General features: G+C 39.0%; 1 protein-coding gene and 1 non-coding gene across 12 annotated transcripts in view; one reads left to right on the forward strand and one right to left on the reverse strand.

Moving 5' to 3' along the window:
- The window catches only part of WDR33 (WD repeat domain 33), a 109,457-nt gene that overhangs the window by 5,892 nt on the left and 83,040 nt on the right, over window positions 1-20,525 (forward strand). The gene's annotated exons all lie outside the window — the stretch shown is intronic.
- Window positions 15,504-15,610, reverse strand: LOC123600117. The gene has a single exon (XR_006713496.1). It is a non-coding gene; the product is annotated as a U6 spliceosomal RNA (small nuclear RNA).

Raw genomic sequence — 20,525 nt, forward strand, 5'->3', positions numbered from 1 at the left:
GGGCTCGAACTCATGAACTGTGAGATCATGACCTGAGCTGAAGTTGGATGCTTAACCGACTGAGCCACCCAGCACCCAATCGATTTAATTTTGTAATACATCAAATATGTACATGGTTTACAATTTAAGACTATACTGAAAGAATTACTTCAGTCTTGGTTCTGTCTCTAGGCTCTCCACTACAATTCTCACTCACCCAATGTATGTATGTGTGTATTCTTATTTTTCTTTTCTGTAAAAACTTGTGACCTTTTTTTAATTGTGATGAAAAAATTTACCATCTTAACCATTTTTAAGCGTACAGTTTAGTAGCGTTAAGTATATTCACATTGTTGTGTCACAGATCTGAGAACTTTCTTCATCTTATAAAACTGGAACTCTGTACCCATGGAACAACTCCCCATTTCCCCCTCCTCCAGCCTGTGGCTATTCTACTTTGTGTTTCTAGGAGTTTGACTATTTTAGATACCTCATATGGTTGAAATCATGCATTATTTTTGTGGCTGGCTTATTGCACTTAACCATAATGTCCACAAGGCTCATCCATGTTGTAGAATGTGGCAAGATTTCCTTCCTTTTTTACAGCTTAACAATATTCCATTGTATGTATATACCACATTATATTTATCCATTCATCCATGGCTCATTGACTTTCTGGTTATTGTGAATAGTGCTGCTGTGAGCATGGAGATGTCCAAATATCTCTTCATGATCCTGTTTTCAATTCTTTTTAAATTTTTTTTGTTTTGATGTTTATTTATTTTTGAGACAGAGAGAGACAGAGCATGAACGGGGGAGGGTAAGAGAGAGGGAGACACAGAATCTGAAACAGGCTCTAGGCTCTGAGCGGTCAGCACAGAGCCCGACGCGGGGCTCGAACTCATGGACTGCGAAATCATGACCTGAGCCGAAGTCGGCCGCTTAACCGACTGAGCCACCCAGGTGCCCCTCAATTCTTATGAATATATACCCAGAAGTGGGATTGCTGGATCATATGGTAGTCTATTTTTCATTAAAACAGTTTTTTTAAAACATTTATTTATTTTTGAGAGACAGAGAGGGCATGAGCTGGAGAGGGGCAGAGATAGACACAGAATCGGAAACAGGCTCCAGGCTCTGAGCTGTCATTGCAGAGCCCAACGCGGGGCTCAGACCCATGAACTGTGAGATCATGACCTGAGCTGAAGACAGATGCTTAACTGACTGAGCCACCCAGGTGCCCCTATTTTTCATTTTTTGAGCAACTTCCATCCCGTTTTCCATAGCGATCATACCATTTTATATTTTATATTCCTGCTAATAGTACAAAAGGGTTCCAATTTCTCCACATCCCCATCAACACTTATTTTCTGTTTCTTTGATAGTAGCCATTCTGTTAGGTGTGAGGTGATATTTCATTGTGGTTTTAATTTGCATTTCTCTCATGATTAGTGATGTTGAGCATCTTTTCATATGCTTGTTGGCAATTTGTATATCATCTTTGGAGAAATGTCTATTCAAATCCTTTGCCCCAATTTTAATTGGATTATTTGATTTTTTGTTGTTGTTGAGTTGTAGGAGTTCTTTACCTCTTCTGGATACTAACGCCTTATCAGGCATGTGATTTGTGGGTATTTTCTCCCATTCTGTAGGTTGCCTTTTCTCTCTTAATTGTGTTCTCTGCTGTGCAAAAGTTGGAAAGTTTGATGTTTCCCATTTCTGTGTGTGATCCTTGTTCTTTTTCCACCTAACAACATATTCAAGAAATCATTCCATATCAATTCAGAGCTTCCCCCCACACCCACCCCATGATAATGTGATTTATAATAAGAAATACATATTTGATCTTTGTCCAGTTTTTGGCACAGAGCTCCTAAAACTCTTGGAATTTCCTAAGTGATTAGAGTGATGTGTGTCTTGACATTCAAAACAAACCTCTTTGAACCACACTGTATTTATGTTAAGGAGCTGACTTTTGGAAAGCTGTGGGATAGGGGCTGGTTGCCAGGGAAACCAACCAAGTGATTAGATGGTTGGATTTTCAGTCTCACCTTCTCAACCTCAGAGAGAGAGGTTGGAGGTAGGATCGGTTGCCAGTGGCCAGTGATTTAGTGAACCATGCCTAGGTAAAGAAGCCTCCATAAAAGGCCAAAAGGATGAGGTTCAGAAAGCTTCCAATTTGGTGATTGTGTAGAGATTTGGGCAGCTTGGTGGGTCAGTGGATGTGGATGCTCTAACCCTTTTCCCACATACCTTGCCCTGTATGTCTCTTCCATCTGACTAACCAGTAATCTAGTAAGTAAAATGTTTGGGTTGTTATCACTTTCAAGTTATTACGAAAAATAGTGAATAATGTTATGAATAATAGTTATGAATAATAGCATACAAGTTTTTGTGTAGACATAATGCTTTCGGTTCTCTTGGCATTATACCTAGGAATGGAATTGCTGGTTGTTATGGTAATTCTGTATTTGGGATTAAGGAGATTCCAAATCTGTTTTCTCAAAAGACTGTACTATTTCATATTCTTACCAGCAGTATATGAGGGTTAGAATTTCTCCTTATCCTCACCACCACGTGTTATTTGCCTTCTTTTTTTTTTTTTTTTTTTAATGTTTATTTATTTTGAGGGAGAGAGAGACAGCGTGTGAACAGGGGAGGGTCAGAGAGAGAGGGAGATACAGAAGCTGAAGGAGGCTCCAGGCTCCGAGCCGACAGCACAGAGCCCGATGTGGGGCTCGAACTCGTGAACCACGAGATCATGACCTGAGCCAAAGTTAGACGCTTAACCACCTGAGCCACCCAGGTGCCCCAGCCTTCTTTTAGATTATAGCTACCCTAATGGATGTGCAGTGTTATCTCATGGCTTTGATTTGCGTTTTCCTAATGACTAATAATGGTGAACATCTTTTCATGTGCTTATTGGCCATTTATATATCTTAGAGAAGTCTCTTTTCAGATACTTTGCCCATTTAAAATATTAGATTATTTGTTTTTTATTATTACTGAATATATTGTAAATGCTGCAAGTCCCTTATCAGATACATGATTTGCAGAAATTTTCTCTCATTTTATGGATTGTCTTTTCACTTTCTTGATGGTATTATTGAAGCACAAAAGTAATTTTGATGATGTCCAATTTATTTTTTCTTCTGTTGATTGTGCTTTTGGTATTATGTCTTAAGAAGGCTTTGTCTCATAGTCATGAATATATTATATATTTGCTGTATTTGATGCAGTTAGCAATTGGTCAAGCATTTGATTTACCCCACCAAGAATGTGTGTTGTCCATAGGGCAAATATGAGTAGGACTTTGACTTTTTGGTTAGAAACTTGTAGGGCTTTACTTTGTGGTTAGAAATCTATAAGCTTCAGTTTTGGCTCTAATAAAAGCAGTTTTACATAACTGTACTTAACCTTTATTTTATAAAGGGTAAGGAAGGTTATATATTTCATTGGTGAAATTTATTTATTTTTTATTTTCTTAAAGCTTTTATTTTTAAGTAATCTCTACCCCCAACATGGGGCTCAAACTCAACCCTGAGATTAAGAGTTGCATGCTCTACTGACTGAGCCAGCCAGGTGCTCCATTAGTGAAATTTTTTTAACTTCATTTTTACTACTAAAAAATTTTTTTTAAGTTTATTCGGGAAGAGAGATAGTGTGTGTGTGCACATGCGAGCAGGAGAAGGGGCAGCGAGAGAGGAGAGAGAATTCTGAGCAGGCTCTGCACTGGCAGCGTGAGCCCAACACAGGGCTTAAACTAAAAAATCACGAGATCATAACCTGAATCAAAATCAAGAGTTGGACGCTCAACACTCTGAGCCACCCAGGTGCCCCTAATTTCACTTTTAATATTTGATTAACTCTTAGTTTACTGTGTCCTTAATAACCACTATATTTTTGAGGTCCAGACTGGGTTGGAGGGAAATACAAATTGAGATAGTGTGTGTCATAGGGTAATTAAAGACACCGTAAATGCCAAATACTGAGGAACTTGTTAGGCTTTTAGGTAAGAACTAGAAACCGAGAACTGGCCCAAAATCAAGAAACATTCAAAGCCTTGAGCATGTCAGTTTATCTTGCTGTTGACAAATTTGAAATATTCAGGACCATGTCTTTAGGGATTGTTGCTTTGGGAATGATTTTGGGTATTCTGTTAAGTGCTTTTACCTTGTTGTTAAGCTAGATTAAAAATGAGCTGAACGAAATTTAGGAAAATTCTTACCTGCTCCCTGTGTAATCTTGAAATTATAGAATTGTTTTACTTTTGAAGGTCATCAAATCTAGACTTTTTAATTTGAAGATAAACAGGATTGAAGAGATTAAATTTGTTTGTAGTCACACGGTGGCAGAATTCAGGTCACCTGAATACCAGTTTAGTGTTCTTCATTCCACCTTTACAAAAAACCCAGAGCATTTCATAGTATAACTTGGAAGGGCTGTTTGGTTCATTGTCTTTGGGAGAGAGCTAAAATGACAAGTTACATACCTAAAAGAGTCTAAAATAGGAAAATCTTCCATCAGGATTTAAGTGGTCACATTGTGGTCCTTAAGTTGTCACAAATAGCTTTGTTCAGAATTGGTTACTGGTGAGGACTTTGGTGTATTTTTATTTTAGTAATGTGATGATTTTCAGTCTTTAAATCTGCATTTGGGAGAATATTTCTTAGTAGATTTTATACACACAGAAACACACACAACCACCCACCCTCACATCCCAAATGTAGCCCCGTGCCTCCCTATGTTTCATATACTCAAATTGTAGTTGGTATTATTAATAAGAGTCTTTTTCATCCACATTTTCTCTCTCTTTTTAAGTTTATTTATTTTGAGAGAGAGAGCTGGGGAGGCACAGAGAGAGAGGGAGGGCAGGAGGGAGACAGAATCCCAAGCAGGCTCCACACTCCCAGTGCAGAGCCTGATGTGGGGGGGCTCAAACTCATGAACTGTGAGATCATGACCTGAGTCAAAATCAAGAGTTGGACGCTCAACCGACTGAGCCACCTGAGCCACCCAGGCCCCCTTCACCTACATTTTCTATCCCAATGCTCATTTCCAGTTATATTTTTTATGTCGCTTTTGTGCCCAGAGTAGACATTTCCAGTTTTGTGTCTGGCCATGTTCATAACACTAACACTACAGTTGGTAGCATTACTTTTATAAGTTATTTCATTTTTGGGTATTTATTCATTCATTTATGTGCTATATACGTGTGTTAAGACACTGAAAAGTACAAGAGGATGTGCAGTGATCTGTCTTCTTGCAACTATCTTCTTTCTTCTATGCAGTAGCTATCTTTATCAGTTTGTTGTGAAATCTTCCAAAGTAATGTGAGGTATATGTAGCAAATTTATGCACTATAGATGTGTATGTGTTCCTTTTTCTGTTGCTTTTCACACACACATTAACATTCTATATGTTGGTTTGTACTTCCCTTTTTTTCACTTAACAGTTTATCTTGGAGATCCTAAATAGAATTACCTCCTTTATGGTAGTTTTCGTAATATGCACTGTATGTATATTTCATGGTTTACTTTGACTAGTCCTCTGTTTAACAGACATAGGTGGTTTCCAGTCTTTGTTATTGCAAAAAGTGCTCTGCCTGTGTAGGGGTGAATTCATGGACATGGGATTGCTTGGTCAAAGTATGTACCCCATTAGTGTCTGAGTATAGTTGTTTCTCTCACATCAATACATGTATTATGGATTTTGCTTTTTTTTTTTTTAATTTTTAATGTTTTGAGAGAGAGAGAGAGAAAGAGAGAGAGAGAGAGAGAGAGAGAGAGAATGAGTGGGGGAGGGGCAGAGAGAGGGAGACACAGAATCTGAAGAAGGCTTCAGGCTCTGAGCTGTCAGCACAGAGCCCGACGTGGGGCTCGAACTCATGGAGCATGAGATCATGACCTGAGCTGAAGTCGGTCGCTTAACCAACTGAGCCACCCAGGTGCCCTGGTATTTTGCTTTTTTTTTTTAAATAAAGATTTTACTTGAAGTAATCTCTACACCTAATGTGGGGCTTGAATTCACAACCTTGAGATCAAGAGTCACATGTTCTACCTGCTGAACCAGCAGGCACCCCTGATTTTTGCTTTTTTGAGTGATGTTGCTTTTCAGTAAGTGATGAAGAGTCATTCTTCAGCATGAGTATTGAAGGGAATTTAAAATCACCAATTTGGGAGCTCCTGGGTGGCTCGGTTGGTTGAGCATCTGGCTCTTGGTTTCAGCTCAGGTCATGATCTCATAGTTCCTGAGTTCAAACCCACAGATAGAGCCCTTGACAGCACAGAGCCTGCTTGGGATTCTCTCTCCCCCACTCTGTCTGCCCCTCCTCTGCTCACTCTTTCTGTTTTTCTCAAAATAAAATCAAATCACTAATTTGCCCCTTTTTGATCATTCTTCTGGGATAATTTTTGCATAGTAAAATGTTATGCAGCTCATTGAATACATTATTTAAAGTAGATCTCAAGGGCAGTCCATTAGAATCTTGTTTTGTATAGGTAAAAACCATAGATTTAAAAAAAATTTGTGAAGACTAAAAAATTTAGTGAGAGATTTTGGTAAAAAGATATGTACATCTTCCTTGATTATTATAGTTGAGTAAATTCTTTTCTTGCCTCTTATTCCTCCTTTAAAATTGCATAGGATAATTTATCTTTCTAAAATTCAAATTTTATCATTCACATTTCTTGGATGACTCATCATTGTCCACAGTAGTAGTTTTTTGAACCCCGTGAGGTGTCTGATGAAAGTTGTTTACTCTTTTCCCAGACAAATATGTAAATATTCATATTAGAATTCCTGCAGCTGTGAGGTGAGGGGGTCACTGAACTCCTTTTGCCCATTTATGTATTCATAGACCCCAGTTAAGGCTTCCTGCATTATTTGATAGATTTAGCATGTCTTCAGCATGTGTAGGTTAACATAACAGGAATTTCAGAATTCAGCTCCAATATATGAACTTCCTCTGCTGCTCACTCTTAACACCTACCCTGTCCATGAACCACTTTTAAAAACTTAAGTGCACCTAAAACCAATCCGGTGTTACATGTCAATTGTGTCTCCATTAGAACAGAGGCCTTTTATTCTTTTTGCTATTTCACTCTGCCTGTTGTCCAGTTGGTATATTCCTTTTTTTAATCACTGCATAATTTTTAAAATTTTTATTAAGAGAAAGCATGAGTTGGAGAGAGGAGCAGAGGGAGAGAGAGAGAGAGAATCTTTTTTTAAAAAATGTTTTTAATGTTTATTCATTTTTTTTTTTTTTAATTTTTTTTTTTTCAACGTTTATTTATTTTTGGGACAGAGAGAGACACAGCATGAACGGGGGAAGGGCAGAGAGAGAGGGAGACACAGAATTGGAAACAGGCTCCAGGCTCTGAGCCATCAGCCCAGAGCCCGACGCGGGGCTCGAACTCACGGACCGCGAGATCGTGACCTGGCTGAAGTCGGACGCTTAACCGACTGCGCCACCCAGGCGCCCCTGTTTATTCATTTTTTGAGAGAGAGAGAGAGAGAGAGAGAGAGAGACAGACAGAGCACAAGTGGGGGAGGGGCTGAGCTGTCAGCACAGAGCCTGATGCGGGGCTCGAACCCATGAACCTCGAGATCGTGACCTGAACCAAAGGTGACTCCTTAACCGACTGTGCCACCCAGGTGCCCTGAGAGAGAAGAGAGAGCGAGAGCAAGAACGAGAGAGAGAGAAAGAGAAAGAAAAAGAAAATCTTAAGTGGGCTCCACACTCGGTGCAGAGTGTGACCTGTGCTGAAAACAATAGTTCAAGCAACTGAGCCACCCAGGTGCTCCTATCACTGCATAAATGAATTCACTTGAAACTTGTTTTACATCTGTGCTTCCGCGTTCATTAATTCTTGTTTCTTCCCATAGTATTCCCTCTCATAGCATTTAAAAATTAATCCTTTAGTACACATTTATTAAAGCCACTAGTTCATTACGTAGTTATTGAATACCTGCTAGGTTCCATGTCTAGCTTTGTTTGTTTGTTTGTTTGTTTGTTTGTTTTGGTTAAAACATGCTTAGTGTAACTTCATTCTTTTCTCCCAGTGGTAGTTAACCTTTTTAAATATACACTTGTGGGACATTAAATACATTAACAATATTGTACAACCATCTGTTTCCAGAAGCCTTTCAACTTCCCTAACTGAAACTCTGTACTCATTAAAAACTAACTTCCCATTCTTCCCTCCCTTAGTCTGTGACAACCACCAATCTACCTTATCTTTATGAATCTGACTACTCTAGAAACCTCATATAAGAGACATTATACTATATCCTTTTGTGGCTAGCTTATTTCACTTAGCATAATGTCATTGGTGAATTCTACCAAACATTTCAGAAAGAAATTCTACTAATTCTCTATAGTTTCTTTCAGAAAATAGAAGGAATACTTCCAGAAAATAGGGAATACTTCCTAATTCATCCTATGAAGCCAGCATTACCCTAATACCAAAACCACATAAAGACCATACAGGAGGAAAACTACAGATCAGTATCTCTCATGAACATAAAAGCAGAAATCCTCAACAGAATATTAGCAAATTGAATGAATCTTATGGTAAATAAAAAGAATTACACACATTATGACCAAGTGGGATTTATTTCAGGTATGCAAGCCTGGTTTAGCATCCAAAAATGAAATGATGTACTTTATCACATCATATGATTATATGAAGAAAATTCATATTATATTAATAAATCATGCTTTATATTAATACATGCAAAAAAGCATTTGACAGAATTCAGTATCTATTCATGATAAAAATGTTCAGCAAACCAAACATAGAGGGGGTCTCTCCCAAGTTGATATGGCACATCTCTAAAACCCCCATGGCTAACATCATACTTTAATAGTGTGAGAAATTAAAGACTAAAATCTGGAACAAGGCAAAGATGTCCCTGCTCCCCACTCCTTTTCAGCATTGTCTTGGAAGTCCTAGAGAATGCAGTAAAACAAGAAAAGGGAATAAAAGGTATACAGATTGGTAAGGAAGAATTAAAATGGTCTTTGTTCGGGGCACCTGGCTCAGTTGGTTGAGTGTCTGACTCTGAATTTTGACTGAGGCCATGATCTCACAGTTTGTGGATCCGAGCCATAGGTTGGGCTCCGTGCTGACATTGCAGAGCCTGCTTGGGATTCTGTCTCTCTCCCTGCCCCATGCTTCCATATGCCTCGTGGGTGCTCCCCCCCCCCGCCCCCAAAATAAATAAAGTTAGAAAAAAATAAACTAAGCTCTTTGAAAAAAATAAAATTGTCTTTGTTCCCAGATGTGATTGTCTATGTAGAAAATTTCAAGAGTTAACAAAGTATCTTTTGTAACTAATTGATTATAGCGAGGTTTCAAAATACAAGATAAATATACAGAAGCCAATTGCTTTCTTATATACCAGCAACGAACAGTTGGAATCTGGAAATAAAGCAGTGCTATCTATATTAGCACCCCCCCCCCCAAATCCCTTAGATATTAATCTTAAAAAAATGTACAAAATCTGCATGAGGAAAGCTGTAAACTCTTTGAAAGAAATCAAATAATACTTAAATAAATGGAAAAATATTCCATATTGCATGGACAGGAAGATTCAATATTGTTCAAGCTGTCAGTTCTTTTGAATTTGATCTGTAGATTCAGTGTGATCCAAGTCAAAATCCCAGCAAGCTATTTTATGGATATATCGATAAACAAAGCTCCTTTTATTCAGGTAAGTATCATCAATGGCTACTAAATGGTTGATTATTAGAGAACAGAATATTCACACATTTCTAAGGTATTACCTGAGGTACTAAACATTTTAGATATGCAGAAAAGTTGAAAGTAGTTAATACCATATACTTGCCTCCTAGATTCAACATTTATTACAATTTTGGTGTAGTTTCTTTTTCTATTAGCTTGCTAGGCGGCCATAACACAACTGGGTTGCTTAAACAATAGTCACTTATTGGGGCGCCTGGGTGGCTTTGTCGGTTGGGCGTCTGACTTTGGCTCAGGTCATGATCTCACGGTCCGTGGGTTCGAGCCCCGCGTCAGGCTCTGTGCTGACAGCTCAGAGCCTGGAGCCTGTTTCGGGTTCTGTGTCTCCCTCTCTCTCTGCCCCTCCCCTGTTCATGCTCTGTCTCTCTCTGTCTCAAAAATAAATAAACGTTAAAAAAAAAAAAAACAATAGTCACTTATTGTTTTACAGTTCTAAACATTTATTTGTTTTTTATTTTATTTTTTAAGTTTATTTACTTAGAGAGATATCACAAGCAGGGGAGGGTCAGAGAGAAGGAGAGATCATTCCAAGCAGGCTCCATGCCAACAGTGCAGAGCCTGATGTGGGGCTCGAACCCAGGAACCATGATATCATGACCTGAGCTGAGATGAAGAGTCAGACGCCCATCAAACTGTGCCACCCAAGTGCCCCTCTAAACATTTTTTGTTTGTTTGTTTTCTATTTATTTATTTATTTTTTAAAACTTACATCCAAATTAGCATATAGTGCAACAATGATTTCAGGAATAGATTCCTTAGTGCCCCTACCCATTTAGCCTATCCCGCCTCCCACTAAACATTTTTTTTATTTTTTATTTTTTTAATATGAAATTTATTGTCAAATTGGTTTCCATACAACACCCAGTGCTCATCCCAAAAGGTGCCCTCCTCAATACGCATCACCCACTCTCCCCTCCCTCTCACCCCCCATTAACCCTCAGTTTGTTCTCAGTTTTTTTTTTTTAATTTTATTTTTTTAATGTTTATTTATTTTTGAGACAGAGAGAGACAGAGCATGAACGGGGGAGGGTCAGAGAGAGGGAGACACAGAATCCGAAACAGGCTCCAGGCTCTGAGCTGTCAGCACAGAGCCCGATGTGGGCTCGAACTCACGGACCGCGAGATCATGACCTGAGCCGAAGTCGGCCGCTTAACCGACTGAGCCACCCAGGCGCCCCTATTCTCAGTTTTTAAGAGTCTCTTATGCTTTGGCTCTCTCCCTCTCTAACCTCTTTTTTTTAAAAATTTTTCTTCCCCTCCCCCATGGACTTCTGTTAAGTTTCTCAGGATCCACGTAAGAGTGAAAACATATGGTATCTCTCTTTCTCTGTATGACTTATTTCACTTAGCATAACACTCTTCAGTTCCATCCATGTTGCTACAAAAGGCCATATTTCATTCTTTCTCATTGCCACGTAGTATTCCATTGTGTATATAAACCACAATTTCTTTATCCATTCATCAGTTGATGGACATTTAGGCTCTTTCCATAATTTGGCTATTGTTGAGAGTGCTGCTATAAACATTGAGGTATAAGTGCCCCTATGCATCAGCACTCCTGTATTCCTTGAGTAAATTCCTAGCAGTGCTATTGCTGGGTCATAGGGTAGGTCTATTTTTAATTTTTTGAGGAACCTCCACACTGTTTTCCACAGTGGCTGCACCAGTTTGCATTCCCACCAACAGTGCAAGAGGGTTCCTGTTTCTCCACATCCTCGCCAGCATCTATAGTCTCCTGACTTGTTCATTTTAGCCACTCTGACTGGTGTGAGGTGGTATCTGAGTATGGTTTTGATTTGTATTTCCTTGATGGGGAGTGACATTGAGCATCTTTTCATGTGCCTGTTAGCCATCTGGATGTCTTCTTTAGAGAAGTGTCTATTCATGTTTTCTGCCCATTTCTTCACTGGATTATTTATTTTTTGGGTGTTGAGTTTGGTGAGTTCTTTATAGATTTTGGATACTAGCCCTTTGTCCGATATGTCATTTGCAAATATCTTTTCCCATTCCGTTGGTTGCCTTTTAGTTTTGTTGTTTCCTTTGCTGTGCAGAAGCTTTTTATCTTCACGAGGTCCCAATAGTTCATTTTTGCTTTTAATTCCCTTGGCTTTGGGGATGTGTCAAGTAAGAAATTGCTGCAGCTGAGGTCGAAGAGGTTTTTTTGAGGAGAGAATGTGAGTGTGGGAGGGGCATAGAGAGAGGGAGACAGACGATCTGAAGCGGGCTGTGCACTGACAGTAGAGAGTCTGATGGGGGCTTGAACTCATAAGCCGTGAGATCTACCTAAGCCGAAGTTGGATGCTTAACGGACTGAGCCATCCAGTTGCCCCTATTGTCTTACATTTCTGAAGACTAGGTGTCTGGGATCAAGTATCAGTGGGGCCTTGTTCCCTCTGAAGATGTTAGGGAAGGATCTGTTCCAGGTTTCTCTCCTAGTTTCTGGTAGTTCTTTAGCTTGTGCTGGCATAACTCCAATATTTACGTGTGTCCAAATCCCCATGCCCCCTTTTTTTTTCAAAAAGGCATTTATTCTCTCACAGTTCTGGAGGCTAGAAGTCCAGAATTTCCCCTTTTTATCAGGACACCAATCATGTTGAATTACAGGCTCATCCTACTCCATATGACTTCATACTAACTAATGACATCTGCAATGACCCTAGTACCCAGTAAGGTACTAAGGGTTAGGGCTTCAATTTAAGGATGTTGAGGGGGAATGTAATTTAATCCATAACATTTTGTCTCTACATACATACATACGTACATACATGTTTTTGAACCATTTGAGAGTAATTGCAGACATGACACATATTGCTTCAGCATGCAGTAGTAACATGCAGTATCGTATCTAAGAAAATTAGTCATAGTTCCCTATTATTATGTAATATCTGTTCTACATTCAGCTGGTCTTTGATAGCTGTTTTTTTCAAACACCAGGACCTAATCAAGGTTTATATGTTCGATTTGGTTGGCTCCTCAGTCTTGTTTATTTAAAAAAATTTTTTTGATGTTTGTTTATTTTTGAGAGACACAGAGTGAGAGTGGGGGAGGGGTAGAGAGAGAGACACACACATACACAGAATCTGAAGCAGGCTCCAGGCCCTGTATGTCTTGTTTATTTAGAGCAGTCGTCCTTTTTATTTTTATTTTATTTATTTATTTATTAAAAAAATTTTTTTTTAATGTTTATTTCTGAGACAGAGCATGAGTGGGGGAGGGGCAGAGAGAGAGGGAGACACAGAATCAGAAGCAGGCTCCAGGCTCTGAGCCCCAGTGCGGGGCTTGAACTCATGAACTGTGAGATCATGACCTGAGCCAAAGTCGGTTGCTCAACTGACTGAGCCACCCAGGCGCCACTTTATTTTATTTATTTTAAAGTTTATTTATTTTGAGAGGGGGAGAGAGAGTGAGTGAGCACCAGGGAGGGGCGCAGAGAGAGAGAGAGACAATCCCAAGCAGGCTCTACACTGTCAGGGCAGAGCCTGATGCAGGGTTCGAACTCATGAACAGTGAGATCATGACCTGAGCCAAAGTCCAGAGTCAGATGCTTAACAGACTGAGCCACCCAGATGCACCCATCCAAGAGTATTAATACAGAAGGCTGTATTAATATACATGAGTATATATACAGAAGGCTCTTGATGGATAGTTAAGAGGGCTGTTTACATTAGTTGTCTCTGTTATAGTTATTCTGGCAAATGGACTTTATCTTTTTGTGTATCTCAGGGATTGTGTCACCACCTCAAAATGTTTATTTTATATGTGCAACACATTTTGTATTTTAAGTTTTAACTATCTGGAACATACCCTTTCAATCTGGTGAAAATTCCCTTAGCTCATTCTCTGTAATATAGAAACACAACAATTAATGTTGTTCTCTGAGCAGATACTTTGCTGGTTCTCTACTGCATAGTTACTGTTTTTTCATTTGTAATTAGTAAGTATCTTGGAGTAGATACTTTGGAATTATGTAAAATATACTGTTCTCAAACTTCTGCCTACGAATTTTCTTTTTTTATTTTTAAAAAAAATTTTTTTTTTTTCAACGTTTATTTTTATTTTTGGGACAGAGAGAGACAGAGCATGAACGGGGGAGGGGCAGAGAGAGAGGGAGACACAGAATCGGAAACAGGCTCCAGGCTCTGAGCCATCAGCCCAGAGCCCGACGTGGGGCTCGAACTCACGGACCGCGAGATCGTGACCTGGCTGAAGTCGGACGCTTAACCGACTGCGCCACCCAGGCACCCCTGCCTACGAATTTTCTTAATCCATTGGTGGATCCTGTCTGCAGCAAGTATTATTGGGTGTTCCAATGGTGATTTTCTGTTAGTATATATATATATATTTTTTTTTAATTTTTTTTTTAACGTTTATTTATTTTTGAGACAGAGAGAGACAGAGCATGAACGGGGGAGGGTCAGAGAGAGAGAGGGAGACACAGAATCTGAAACAGGCTCCAGGTTCCGAGCTGTCAGCACAGAGCCCGACGTGGGAACCGCGAGATCATGACCTGAGCCGAAGTCGGCCGCTTAACCAACTGAGCCACCCAGGCGCCCCTGTTAAGTATATATTTTAACGTATATATATATATATGACAGTTTTTATATGTGCCAGGCTGTATGCAAGGCATTGGAAATACAGAGATTATAAACATTCAGTCCGGGGTACTTGGGTGGCTCAGTCAGTCAAGCTTCCGACTTCAGCTCAGGTCACATTACAGCTTGTGAGTTCGAGCCCTGTATCAGGCTCTGTGCTGATAGCTCCGCACCTGGAGCCTGCTTTGAATTCTTTGTTCCCCCCGCCCCTGCTCATTCTGTGTGTGTGTGTGTCTCAAAAAGAAATAAACATTAAAAAAAAAAGAAACATTCAGTCCTTGGGACGCTTGGATGGCTCAGTTGGTTAAGTGTCTGACTTTTGGTTTCAGCTCAGGTCATGATCTCTCAGGTTTGTGAGATCAAGCCCTGCATTGGGCTTTGTTGGCAGTGCAGAGTCTGCTTGGAATTTCTCTCTCACCTCTTTCTCTACCCCTCCCCCATGCTCTCTTTCAAAGTAAATCAATAAACTTAAAAAAAAAAAAACTTAAAACCCAGTGCCGTCCTTGCTTACAAGGAATTTGAAGTTTAGGTAGAAAGATAATGTGTGTGTGTGTGTGTGTGTGTGTGTGTGTGTGTGTGTGTGTGTTTTTACCAGTGTGATGTATGCTTTCTAGGATTATGCATAGTATATTTTGGGAGTTCAAAGACTGCTGAATAAATTGAGCATAATAGGTAAGAATAAATTAACAAAAAGAATTGAGAGCATCAGTATAGGAATATATTAACTAACAGTGGTTTGGTTGTAGTTAACAGTGGTTGTGGGAGTATTTGGCAAAGTTAGAGATATTAGAGAAGCATTTTTATTTTTTTGAAGAGTTTTGTTGTTGTTGTTGTTCACTTGAGAGAGAACATGGTCAGGGGAGAGGGAGTGAGTCCCAAGCAGGGGACTTGGGACTTGGGGTTGGACCCCACAAACTGTGAGATCATGACCCAAGGTGAAATCAAGAGTTGGGCACCCAAATGACTGAGCCACCCAGGTGCCCCCAGAAGAGCGTTTTAAAAAGAAAACACCATTCCTACCTTCTTGTAAAAGTAATCCACATCTGTTGTGGACAGCTTAGAAAAACTGAAGGTATAAAGAAGACAGCAAAATTTTACCGTAACTCCCATGCTTTGTTGCCTTTCTTATGTGTTCCTTCCCATTTTTCTGCCCCCCCCCCTTTTTTTAAATACGGAACGTTTCACGGATTTGTGTGTCATTCTTGTGCAGGGACCATGCTAATCTTCTCTATATTGTTCCAGTTTTAGTATATGTGCTGCCGAAGTGAGCACCTATTTTTTGGCTTTTGCGCAAAAGTGTATGGTTCTTTTAAAGTAATTGTAATTATTCACAATCTGATTTTTCCACTTAACATTAGATCATGTGCAATTTGTTTAAAATATTTCAAGATTTTAAATGGTTATATAAAATTTCATGTTACAGATAGGTTGAAGTAATAGTCTTTTTTTTTTTCTCTCTCTCTGGTGCTTATGCCTGTGAACTTGACTGAAAGATTTTTTTGCAAGACAAAATTTTTTGTAAGACATTTTTTGTTTGCCTCTGTTCATCTCTATTAAATCATAGAATGGTTTTCTGAAATTTGTAAATATACAAAGGTACTTTTGGAAATCACAGCCAGTTGTAACCTGGTTTAAAAATAGCAAAAGTTTTCTTGAATATCAAATACAGGATTATAATTCATAATCATTCTGTGCTTTACAAATTTTAAGTATTGAGTAATATTAGTGGTCCTTAATTTTATTCCTTCATTTTAGAAATCAAAATATTGGGGTGACTGGGTGGTTCAGTCAGTTGAATGTCTGACTCTTGACTTCAGCTCAGGTCTTGATCTTGCAGTTTGTGAGATTGAGCCCCGCATCGGGCTCTGCATTGACAGTGCTGAGCCTGCTTAGGATTTTCTCCTCTCTGTTTGCCCCCCTCCCTCCAAAAAAAACTTTATTAAAAAAATGTTTTTTTAATGTTTTTATTTTTGAGAGAGAATGCGAGCCGGGGGAAGGGCAGAGAGAGACGGAGATACAGAATCAGAAGCAGACTCCAGGTTCTGAGCTTTCAGCACAGAGCCCGACGTGGGGCTCGAACCAATAAGCTGTGAGATGACCTGAGCCAAAGTCGGATGCCCAACTGACTGAGCCACCCAGGAGCCACCCAAAAAAACTTTAAAAAAGAAATCACAGTGTCAAAAAGTTCCCCAGCATTGACAGGGAAGTTATCAGAGCCTCAAATAGCGTTTTAGTTAGCTTTTCTAGTTCCTTATACTTTTTATTCAAATGCTTTGTACTCCTCTCCCCCCAAGGCTTAGGTGTTCTGTGGAGGAGTTGTGAATAGTATTAGAGTGGTACAGTTTTCTTGTGTATCTTGAACTTGCTTCTAAGACTGACTTGAGTAAGGGGCTCTTATAGTTGGAAGAGATTAAAAAGAGAATGAGAACATTCTTGTACTGTCTTTCCCATCCAATTCTATTATTTTTTCCCTGTGAATAGTAAGTATTCCCAGCTCTAGTTGATTCCTGTTATTCGTGGCAATAATATTTTGTGATATTGTTATGACACTGAATTAGCAAATACTAAATGGTTGTTCCTGGGGAAATACAGGGTTAGATTCTTGTGAGCCTTGGATGACAGTTGCATAAGACCAGCTGAAACATAATCTTATGTGTGCTTCTGTATAAAAATACCAGGGGCACCTGGGTGGGTCAGTCACTTAAGCACCTGACTTTGGCTCAGGTCATGATCTCACAGCTTGTGAGCTTGAGCCCCGCATTGGGCTCTGTGCTGACAGCTCAGAGCCTGGAGCCTGCTTCAGATTTTCTGTCTCCCTCTCTCTCTGCCCCTCACCCACTCGCACTGTGTCTTTCCCTCTCTCTCAAAGATAAATATTTAAAAAAATTTTAAAAATACTTTTAAAAAATCCAGCAATGAGATTTTTTAAAGGTTAACCGTCCAAGCAGTTTTTATTCATTGATACTCATAAATACATACAGCTTCATTAGAGATTTCAGTTTTCCTCTTCAGTTTGAATGTGGATTATTAGGAGAGCCTTTTGCATGTCATGGTACAGTAAACAGAGATCACCCCTGCACTGCTACTTACGTTTACCTGTTAGAAGTAAAAATTAGTTGAGATGATTATATGTATTTTCTCTCTTCCTTTGAATGTCCACCAGTGTCACAAGAGTGACAGACCTGAAATTATAATCACCAAACAAACCCAAGGTAATTGTTGTCCACTTCCATCGGCAAATACAGCATAGAGGACATTGTCTGTGAATTGAGATCTTATTAAAGAAGAGATGGTGGAGGCTCATTTCCTTTACTAAGCATTGAGACATTTAAGTAAATCATATTCTTAGTGGAACATTTAGGAAGTTGTTAAAAACATTTACAAAGAGTTTTGTAATATGGAAAACTCTTAAATTGTAATTATTAATGTGAAAAAAGAATAAAAATGTACATAATCCACAATTGTACACATGATTAATGGCAAATGGTGGTATATTTATTTTCTACTTTATTTTCCCCTCTTTTGTTTTAAGTGTTTATTTATTTTTGAGGGGGGGGGGAAGGGCAGAGAGAGAGGGAGGCAGGAGATCCAAAGTGGGCTTTGTGCTGACAGCAGAGAGCTTGATGTGGGGTTCAAACCCACAAACTGTGAGATCATGACCTGAGCTGACATCAGATGCTTAACTGACTAAGCCATCCAGATGCCCCTATTTTCTCCTCTTTTAACAGATAATCTGTTATTACCATGTGTTGTTTTCACAGTGGACCAAGGCTTAAAAATATGCAAATTATGTAATAGACAATACAGATTTGACTCAGCATATATAATGGGATCATCAGTGTCCATAATAATGTGATATTGAGATGGAACAGGATCTTCAAGTTACTTCTAATAGTCGTTAGAGAGGGATTAATTTGTTCATTTAGGTTTTTTATGAGCTCTGAAAGATGCAGACTTCTAAAAACCTCGTGTTCATCATCAGCAGTAATAAAGAGATTTTCTTAACCATATAGCAGTAAGAAAAGAAAATTAGCAATAATTACCTAATATTAATTAATATGTATTCTGTTTATCTAATGTGACAGACAAATTCTATTTACCTAATTTTATTTACCCAGGTTACCTAATTGAACTATATATAAATTCAATAAATTATTTTGTATAACTTTTTTTGCACTATATTTTTAAAATTCTGGTATACTTGACATATAACATTATATTAGTTTCATGTGTACAACGTAATTCAGTATTTGCATATATTGAAAAATGATCACCACAAATTTAGTAATAGCCATCACCTCACATAGATACAAATTTTTTTTTCTTGTGATGAGAACTTTTAAGATCTGTCTTAGCAGCTTTCAAATATGCAATACAGTATTATTAATGAGTGTCCATTAACAAGTGTCCGTTACATCCCCATGACGTATTTATTTTATAACTAGAAGTGGTGTACCTTTTGATCCCCTTCACCCATGTCTCCCACCTTCATCCCCTGCCTCTGGCCACCACCAGTCTGTTAATCTGTTTTCTTAAATGTATGAACTTGGCCTTTGTTTGTTTGTTTTGTTTTTAGATTCCACATGTAAGTTTCACCTATACAGTATTTGTCTTTTTCTGACTTATTTTACTTAGCATAGTTTCCTCAAGGTCCATCCATGTTGTTGAAACTGGCAGTTCTTTTTTATGTTGAAACTCCATTCTTTTTTATGGCCAAATATTGTGTTGCATACACACACACACACACACAGATTTTCTTTATCCTTTCATTTGTTGATGGACACTTAGGTTGTAAACATGGGGTGCATATATCTTATTAAATTAGTAGTTTTATTTTCTGTGGATAATTACCCAGAAGTAGAATTCCTTGATCCTGGGGTAGTTCTATTTTTAATGTTTTGAGGAACCTTTATCCTGTTTTCCGTAGTAGCTGTACCAATTTACATTCCCACCAGCAATGTACAAGGTATCCCTTTTCTCCACATCCTCACTGACACTTGTTTAACATTTTCTTTTTTTAAATCAGGGTTCCATCAAGGTTAGTTACATTAAAAATTTTTTTTTTAATGGGGCGCCTGGGTGGCTCAGTCGGTTAAGCGTCCGACTTCAGCTCACGTCACGATCTCGCGGTCCGTGAGTTCAAGCCCCGCGTCGGGCTCTGGGCTGATGGCTCAGAGCCTGGAGCCTGCTTCCGATTCTGTGTCTCCCTCTCTCTCTGCCCCTCCCCCGTTCATGCTGTGTCTCTCTCTGTCTCAAAAATCAATAAATGTTAAAAAAAAAAATTTTTTTTTTTTAACGTTTATTGATTTTTGAAAGAGAGAGCGTGTGTGTGAGTGGGGAAGGGACAGAGAGGGAGGGAGGCACAGAATCCAAAACAGGCTCCAGGCTCTGAGCCGTCAGCAGAGAGCCTGATATGGGGCTCGAACCCATGAACCTCGAGATCATGACCTGAGCTGAAGTCAGGTGCTTAACTGACTGAACCACCTAGGTGCCCCAAGGTTAGTTTATCTAAACAGATAAACAGTCACATAATCTGGAATAAGTCTTCCTTTTCTCTTCCAGTATTGTGTAAGCACATGTGAAAGGACAGTTTTTTGGACAGTCATATTTTCCATTTAAAATTAATTTTGGTTAAAAGTATTAAAAATGGTATTCCAAATAAAATAGTTGTTAGACTTGTGCCTTATTTGTCTGTATGTTTGAAATAATGTACTAGTGAAACTGTCAGTTCTCCAGAAATAACTGTATTGAACTGAATTCTCCATTTGGAGAGACCTATCACATAGATGTCAAGCATGTAAGCATGTTTTTCAGCCTTATAGAGCTTCCAGCTAAAAACTATCCAAGTTTTTGGTTGAAAATTTAATCCCAAATAGAATATGCAATTAAACTTGTATTTTTGTCATTTATAAATGGATACTATCTACTCATTAAAGGAGATCAAATAGGACCCTTACTGCTTTAGAATGATAATGCATATACTATATACTGAAATGGAAAAATATGTTCTTGTAGATGGAGAGAGGGTACAAGTGAGCAAGGGACAGAGAGAGAGAGAATCCCAGGAGGGACAGAGGAGAGAGAGGGAGGAAGGGAGAGAGAGAGAAGCGGGGCTTATTTGGAGTGGGCCTTGTGTTTTACCTGAAGCGGGGCTTGAGCTCACCGGATCTGGGGCTCATGCTCACCT

This window comes from Leopardus geoffroyi, chromosome C1 (genome assembly GCF_018350155.1).
Source record: "Leopardus geoffroyi isolate Oge1 chromosome C1, O.geoffroyi_Oge1_pat1.0, whole genome shotgun sequence".
NCBI classification, from domain to species: Eukaryota; Metazoa; Chordata; class Mammalia; order Carnivora; family Felidae; genus Leopardus; species Leopardus geoffroyi.